Raw genomic sequence first — 7,348 nt, 5'->3', positions numbered from 1 at the left:
GCCTGAAAAATGGCAGAAGGTGGTGGAACAAAAGGGTGAAGACATTGTTCAATGAAGTTCGTGGTGAAAATGAAAGGTGTGTCTTTTATTTTTACTTAAAAACCAAAGGCACTTTTTGGCCAACCCAATATTTAGTATGTAAGTGAAGTAAATCAGAAAGAGAAAGACAAATACCATATGTTATCACTTACATGTGGAATCTAAAATATCAATATGACCCAAGTGAACCTATATATGAAACACAAACAGAATCACGGACATAGAGAACTGACTGGTGGCTGCCAACGGGGAGGGGTTAGGAGAAGGGATGGAGTGGGAGGTTGGGGTTAGCAGATATAAGATTTTGTATATAGAATGGATAAACAGCAAGGTCCTACTGTATAGCACAGAGAACTATATTCAGTATCCTATAATAAACCATAGTGGAAAAGAATATTTTAAAAAGAATGTATATATATGTATAACTGAATCACTGAAAAAGATACTTAGTATAATATCAGTCTTCTTAAATTTACTGAGACTTGTTCAGTGATCCATCGCGTGACCTGTCCTGGAGAATGTTCAATGTGCAGTTGAGAAGAATATGTATTCTGCTGCTGGTGGATGGGCTGTTCTCTTTTTGTCTAAGTCCATTTGGTCTAATGTATAATTCAAGTTCAGTACTCCCTTATTGGTTTTCTTTCTGGATGATCCATTCATTGTTGAATGTTGGGTATTAAAGATCTGGACACTTTTTTTCTATTGTCTATTTCTCTCTTCAAATCTGTTAGTATTTGCTTAACACATTAAGGTCCTCCACTGTTGAGTGCATATTTATTTATGATTGTTGTCTTCTTGATGAATTGAAAACATTATCATTATGTAATGACCTTATTTTTTTCTTGTTGCAGCTTTTGGCTTAAAGTCTATTTTGTCTGGTGTAACTCTAGCTACCACTGCTTTCCTTTGGTTTCCACATGTGTGGAATATCTTGTTCTAAAGCTTCACTTGGAGCCTGTTTGTGGTTTTGACACTGAAGTGAGCCTCTGATAGGCAGCATATAGTTCGATCTTGTATTTTTATCTAGCCACCCTATGACTTCTGACTAGAGAATTTAATATATCTATGTTTACAGTAATTATTGATAGGTAAAGACTTATCAATGCCATCTTGTTGTTTCCTGGATTTTTTTTGTTTCTTGTTCCTTTTTTCCTCTTCTGCTGCCTTTCTTTGTGAATTAGTGATATCCTGTAGTGATATTCCCTTCCCTTTGTATTTTCTGAATCTAGTACAGGTTTTGGCTTTGTGGTTCCATGAGGCTCACGGAAAACATCTTATAGATATAACACTCTATTTTATGTTGATAACAATTTAACTTCCATCACATACAAAAAAAAAAATCTACTCTTTTACTCCCCTCCATGAATTTTTGTGTATGGTGTTACAATTTAGCTCTTTGTATATTGTTTATACGTTAAAGTTATTATAGCTGCAGTTATTTTAATAATCTCATCCTTTAACCTTTATATACTAAAGTTAACTGGTTAACACACCACCATATCACACTATTAAGGTATTCTTACCTTAACTATATACTAACATTTACAAGTCTATTGTGTAGTCTCATATGTTTTCATGGTACTATTTAGCGTCCTTTTATTTTAGCTTGAGGAACTCTTTTAGAATTTGTTCTAAGACAGATCTAGTGATGATGAACTCCCTCAGCTTTTGTGGTTTTTGTTTTGTTTTTTTTACATAAAAGAGTATTTTAATTCTTGTCCTCAAAAACTATAAAGACTATCATGATTTGGAAATGAGACCAAACAATGGCCAAAGAAGAATCGTACATTCTATGCCTTCTCTTTCCTTTGTTCACTCAGAAATATAATGTTTCAGCTATAATTGTTGTTGCTTGTTGTCTCACATTATTTTTATCCATATATTCACCATAGTCTACTTTCCCTTCCACGTAAATTCAAGACCCCTTTTTCATATACTGATATGCCACATCTCCGAGGCCTGGTCAGAATACTGAAATTCTGTGCCACGTTGTCTTTTGACTAACATCACCCATTTGGTATGCTTCATTTTTCCCTGATCGCCACATCTCATTTGCTGCTAGAGAAAATATCGTGACTGGGTTTTTTCCTTCTTCCTGTCTCATGACAGGGTCCTAACCTACTCTACCAAGTAGCTGCACATGATTCAGAGATCTTTTGAGAACCAAACTGCTAACTATTTCAAACTCATGTCTTACAAACTGATGAAATACCTGTACTACAGGTCTTTCAAACATGGCTTCTGTTTTCTTTTCTTACAATATAATCTTTAGTCTTTTCCTGACACTCTGGCCAGCTTTTGTTTTTTGAAAAGAGTTTTTAATCTCTTCATTCAAGAAGGACAATTATGATGAATAGGATATTCTTGATTGGCAAGGTTTTTTGTCTTTTTTTTTTGTTTTGGGGGAGTTTTTTGAGCAATTCGAATATATCATCCCACACTCTCCTGACCTGTGAGGTTTCTGCTCAGAAATCAACTTTTAATCTTATGAGGTTCTAGGGACTTCCCTGGTGGCGCATTGGATAAGACTCCATGCTCCCAGTGCAGGAGGCCCGGCTTCCATCCATGATCAGGGAACTAGATCCCAAATGCATGCTGCAACTAAGAGTTTGCATGCCACAACTAAGGAGCCCATGTGCCACAACTTAGGAGCCCTCCTGCCACAACTAAGACCCAGTGCAACCAAATGAACAAATAAATATTTTTTAAAAATAATAATCTTATGAGGTTCTCTTGTAAGTTATAAGCTTCTGTACTCTTGCTGCTTTTAAGATTCTCTGTTTTTGATAGTTGGTCGTTTGCATGGCTTGGCAATGGTAAAGGGTACCACAACGACCGTTGGGGTACAAGTGCTTGTTTCCAATGATGGTATTCTCTGGTTATACAAACTGGACTAGGGTTTCCATATCTCGTGGTAGCTCCAGTTTTTAGTTTAGTAAGGAACTTGCCTACTGATCTCCATACTGGCTGTTAGCAAATTACATTCCCACCAACAGCATAGTAGGGTCCCCTTTATTGCCTGCCCTCTTGAGCACTTACTCTTTTTTAGGTTTTTGATGACTGCAGGGAGGGAACACCTCGTCTACGTTTCTTTGCATTCTCTAATCATGATAGACCCTGAATATCTTTTCATTTGATGTGCTGTTTTTTAAAAGGCGTGTGAGTACCACTGAGCTCTTGAAACATTTCTGCCTGGGAGCCGGGACTGTTTCGAATTCATTTCACATTACCTAACCGAGAACATTTCTTGCGGGCAGGGGTCCTTTGCAGCCCCGCAGGCCTTGTGGATGTTAACTGCCCTTGAGCACAGTTTTTCAAGTTGTTGTTACGGGAAAGCGCCACCAGGCGGCGGCACTTCTTCACGTCCTCTGTGTTAACTTGGGCAAACAGAGCCTTAGACGGAGTCTTGGTGTTGGGTTGCAAATTGGAGTCGAACGTGGCTAAACACATACCGCTGGGCTTGTGTGTGTTTACCTCTTCCCCCTTACCCTGCACAGCCAGACCTCAGGCAAATCCCAAGCCTTGCAGATGTTCTATTCGGAGGGTGCTGTGGTTTGTAGGTGGGGCGCTTCTAAGGAAGGAGGCTGGAGGTACGAACCCCACCAGCAGGAGCTGTGGAGATCCGATGTCTTTTCACAGGTCTTCCCACCCAGCGGTTCTACCATCATTTGGGTACACTAGGGTTTGCTTACCTGTAAGAGGGCCGTCTAGGATCGGGAGGATGGGGTACCATGCAGAGGATAATGGGCAATAGAGGTCCAAGGGCCCGGTGATCTGGTGGCACGTCCTCCTTCCTGTCTCCCTCAGCACCAGCATACCGCAGCATTGGGACCCAGGCCTGCTGAGGCTCTAGGGTTGTGACATCAGCCCACGTGACAGAGGCCTGAGGGTAATAGAGTAGGCATTTCTTGCCTTTTTCTTGTTTTATAATTTAACATTTATTTTCTATTTCAGCAGAGTGTATATACAATGTTGTGTCTGTTTGAGTCCTACACCAACTTGATGCAGTTATACATGTAGCTGTACCTGTAGTGTTTCAGATTCGTTTCCCTGTTAGGTTATTGAAGAATATTGAGTAGCGTTCCCTGTGCTATGAGGTGCGTCGTCGTTGATGAACTCTCTTTGATACATTAGTGTGTTTCTGTTAATCCCCACCTCCGACTTCATCCTTCCCCGATCCCCAATTTCCCCCTCTGGGAACTGTACACTTCTTTCTTCCGTTTGTGAACCTGTGTTTCCTTTGTGTACTGCATCCTTTATGTCCGTTTTTACACTCCAAATATAAGTGATGTCCTGGGATATGTGTCTTTCGGTCTCTAAATTACCAGAATTAGCGAGATCATCCACTGCTCCATCCGTGTTGCTGCAAATAGCATGAGTTCATTTTGTTTTCTGGATGAGTGATAGTCGCCAGAATGTAAGTAGCACAACATCTTTATCCATTCATCTCTCGCTGGACATTTCGGTCGTTTGTATATCTGGGCTATGGTAAAGAGTAGCACAACGTCCGTTGGGGTGCAAGTGTTTTATTCCAATGATGGTATTCTCAGGTTCTACGAACTGGAGTGCGGTTTCCGTGTCTCGTGGTAGCTCCAGTATTTAGTTTAGTAAGGGACTTGCTTACTGATCTCCATACTGGCTATTATCAATTTACACTCCCACCAACAGCATAGTAGGGTTCCCTTTATGGGCTGCCCTCTTGAGCACTTACTCTGTTTAGGCTTTTTGAGGAACGCAGCCAGGGAACACCTCGTCTACGTTTCTTTGCATTCTCTAATCATGACAGATCCTGAGCATTTTTTCGTTTGATGTGCTGTTTTTCAAAATACGTGTAAGTACCACTGAGCTCTTGGAACATTTCTGCCTGAGAGTCGGGCCAGATTTGAATTCATTTCACATTACCTAGCCCAGGAGTTTGCTCGAGGGCAGGGGTCGTTTGCAGCCCCGCAGGCCTTGTGAATGTTAAGTGCCCTTGAGCACAGTTTTTCAAGTTGTTGTTACAGGAAAGCGCCACAATGCGGCAGCACTTCTTCGTGTCCTCTGTGTTAACTTGGGCAAAGGCAGCCTTAGAGGGAGTCTTGGTGTTGCATTGCAAATTGGAGTTGAACGTGGCTGAACACACACCACAGGGCTTGTGTGTGTTTACCTCTTCCCCCTTACCCTGCACAGCCAGACCCCAGGCAAATCCCAAGCCTTGTAAATGTGCTATTCGGAGGGTGCTGTGGTTTGTAGGTGGGGCGATTCTAAGCAAGGAAGGTGGAAGTACGAACCCCACGAGCAGGAGCTGTGGAGATACAATGTCTTTTCACAGCTCTTCCCCCCAGCGTTTCTACCATCATTTGGGTACGCTAGGCTTTGCTTACCTGTAAGAGGGCTATCTTGGATTGGGAGGTTGTGGTACCATGCAGAGAAGAATGGGCAATAGAGGTCCAAGGGGCCGGTGATCTGGTGGCACGTCCTCCTTCCTGTCTCCCTCAGCAACAGCATACTCCAGCCTTGGGACCCAGGCCTGCTGAGGCTCTAGGGTTATGTCATCATCCCACGTCACAGAGGCCTGAGGGTAATAGAGTAGGCATTTCCTGCCTTTTTCTTGTTTTATAATTTAGTATTGATTTCCTATTTCAGCATAGTTTATATACAGTGTTGTGTTTGAGTTCTGCAGCAAGGTGATGAAGTTATGAATGTAGCTGTACCTGTAGTATTTTGGATTCTTTTCCCTGTTAGGTTATTGAAGAATATTGAGTAGCGTTCCTTGTGCTATCAGGTGTGTCATCGTTGATGAATTCTTTTTGATACATTAGTGTGTTTCTGTTAATCCCCACCTCCGACTTCATCCTTCCCCGTTCCCCAATTTCCCCCTCTGGGAACTCTACACTTCTTTTTTCCGTTTGTGAACCTGTGTTTCATTTCTGTACTGGATCCTTTGTATCCGTTTTTAGACTCCACATATAAGTGATATCCTGGCATATGTGTCTTTTTGTCTCTAAATTACCAGAATTAGTGAGATCATCTACTGCTCCATCCATGTTGCTGCATATAGCATGAGTTCATTTTGCTTTCTGGATGAGTGATAGTCGCCAGAATGTAAGTAGCACAACATCTTTATCCATTCATCTCTCGCTGGACATTTCGGTCGTTTGTATATCTGGGCTATGGTAAAGTGTAGCACAACGTCCGTTGGGGTGCAAGTGTTTTATTCCAATGATGGTATTCTGAGGTTATACGAACTGCAGTGCGGTTTCCTTATCTTGTGGTAGCTGCAGTTTTTAGTTTATTAAGGGACTTGCTAACTGATCTCCATACTGGCTATTATCAATTTACACTCTCACCAACAGCATAGTAGGGTTCCCTTTATTGCCTGCCCTCTTGAGCACTTACTCTTTTTAGGCTTTTTGAGGACTGCAGCCAGGGAACACCTCGTCTACGTTTCTGTGCATTCTCTAATGATGACAGATCCTGAGCATTTTTTCGTTTGATGTGCTGTTTTTCAGAATACTTGTAAGTACCACTGAGCTCTTGAGACATTTCTGCCTGAGAGTTGGGCCAGATTTGAGTTCATTTCAGATTAACTAGCCAAGGACATTTCTCGAGGGCAGGGGTCGTTTGCAGCCTTGCAGGCCTTGTGAATGTTAAGTGCCTTTGAGCAGTGTTTCAAGTTGTTGTTACGGGAAAGCGCCACAAGACGGCAGCACTTCTTCATGTCCTCTGTGTTAACTTGGGCAAAGGCAGCCTTAGAGGGATTCTTGGTGTTGGGTTGCAAAGTGGAGTCGAACATGGCTGAACACACACCGCAGGGCTTGTGTATCTTTACCTCGTCCCCCTTACACTGCACCGCCAGTCCCCAGGCAAATCGCAGGCCTTGAAAATGTGCTATTCGGAGGGTGATGTGGTTTGTAGGTGGGGCAATTCTAAGGAAGGAGGCTGGAGGTGGATACCCCACTAGCAGGAGCTGTGGCGACCCTGTGTCCTTTGACAGCTCCTCCCTCCCAGCGGTTCTACCATCATTTGGGTACACTAGGCTTTGCTTACCTGTAAGAGGTCTGTCTTGGATCGAGAGGTTGTGGTACCATGCAGAGCAGAAAGGGCAATAGAGGTCCAAGGGGCCGGTGATCTGGTGGCACGTCCTCCTTCCTGTCTCCCTCAGCAACAGCATACTCCAGCCTTGGGACCCAGGCCTGCTGAGGCTCAAAGGTTATGACATCTGCCCACGTGACAGAGGCCTGAGAGTAATAGAGTAGGCATTTCTTGCCTTTTTCTTCTTTTATAATTTAATATTGATTTTCTATTTCAGCATAGTTTATATACAATG

General features: G+C 42.5%; 1 pseudogene; it reads right to left on the bottom strand.

Annotated features, from left to right (window-relative positions):
* Window positions 1–1,829: 1,829 nt before the first annotated feature.
* LOC137773837 (single-stranded DNA-binding protein, mitochondrial pseudogene) lies at window positions 1,830–2,275 on the bottom strand (annotated as a pseudogene).
* Between the last annotated feature and the right edge of the window lie 5,073 nt (window positions 2,276–7,348).

This window comes from Eschrichtius robustus, chromosome 12 (genome assembly GCF_028021215.1).
Source record: "Eschrichtius robustus isolate mEscRob2 chromosome 12, mEscRob2.pri, whole genome shotgun sequence".
NCBI classification, from domain to species: Eukaryota; Metazoa; Chordata; class Mammalia; order Artiodactyla; family Eschrichtiidae; genus Eschrichtius; species Eschrichtius robustus.
This window is presented reverse-complemented; position numbering and strand designations above follow the sequence as displayed.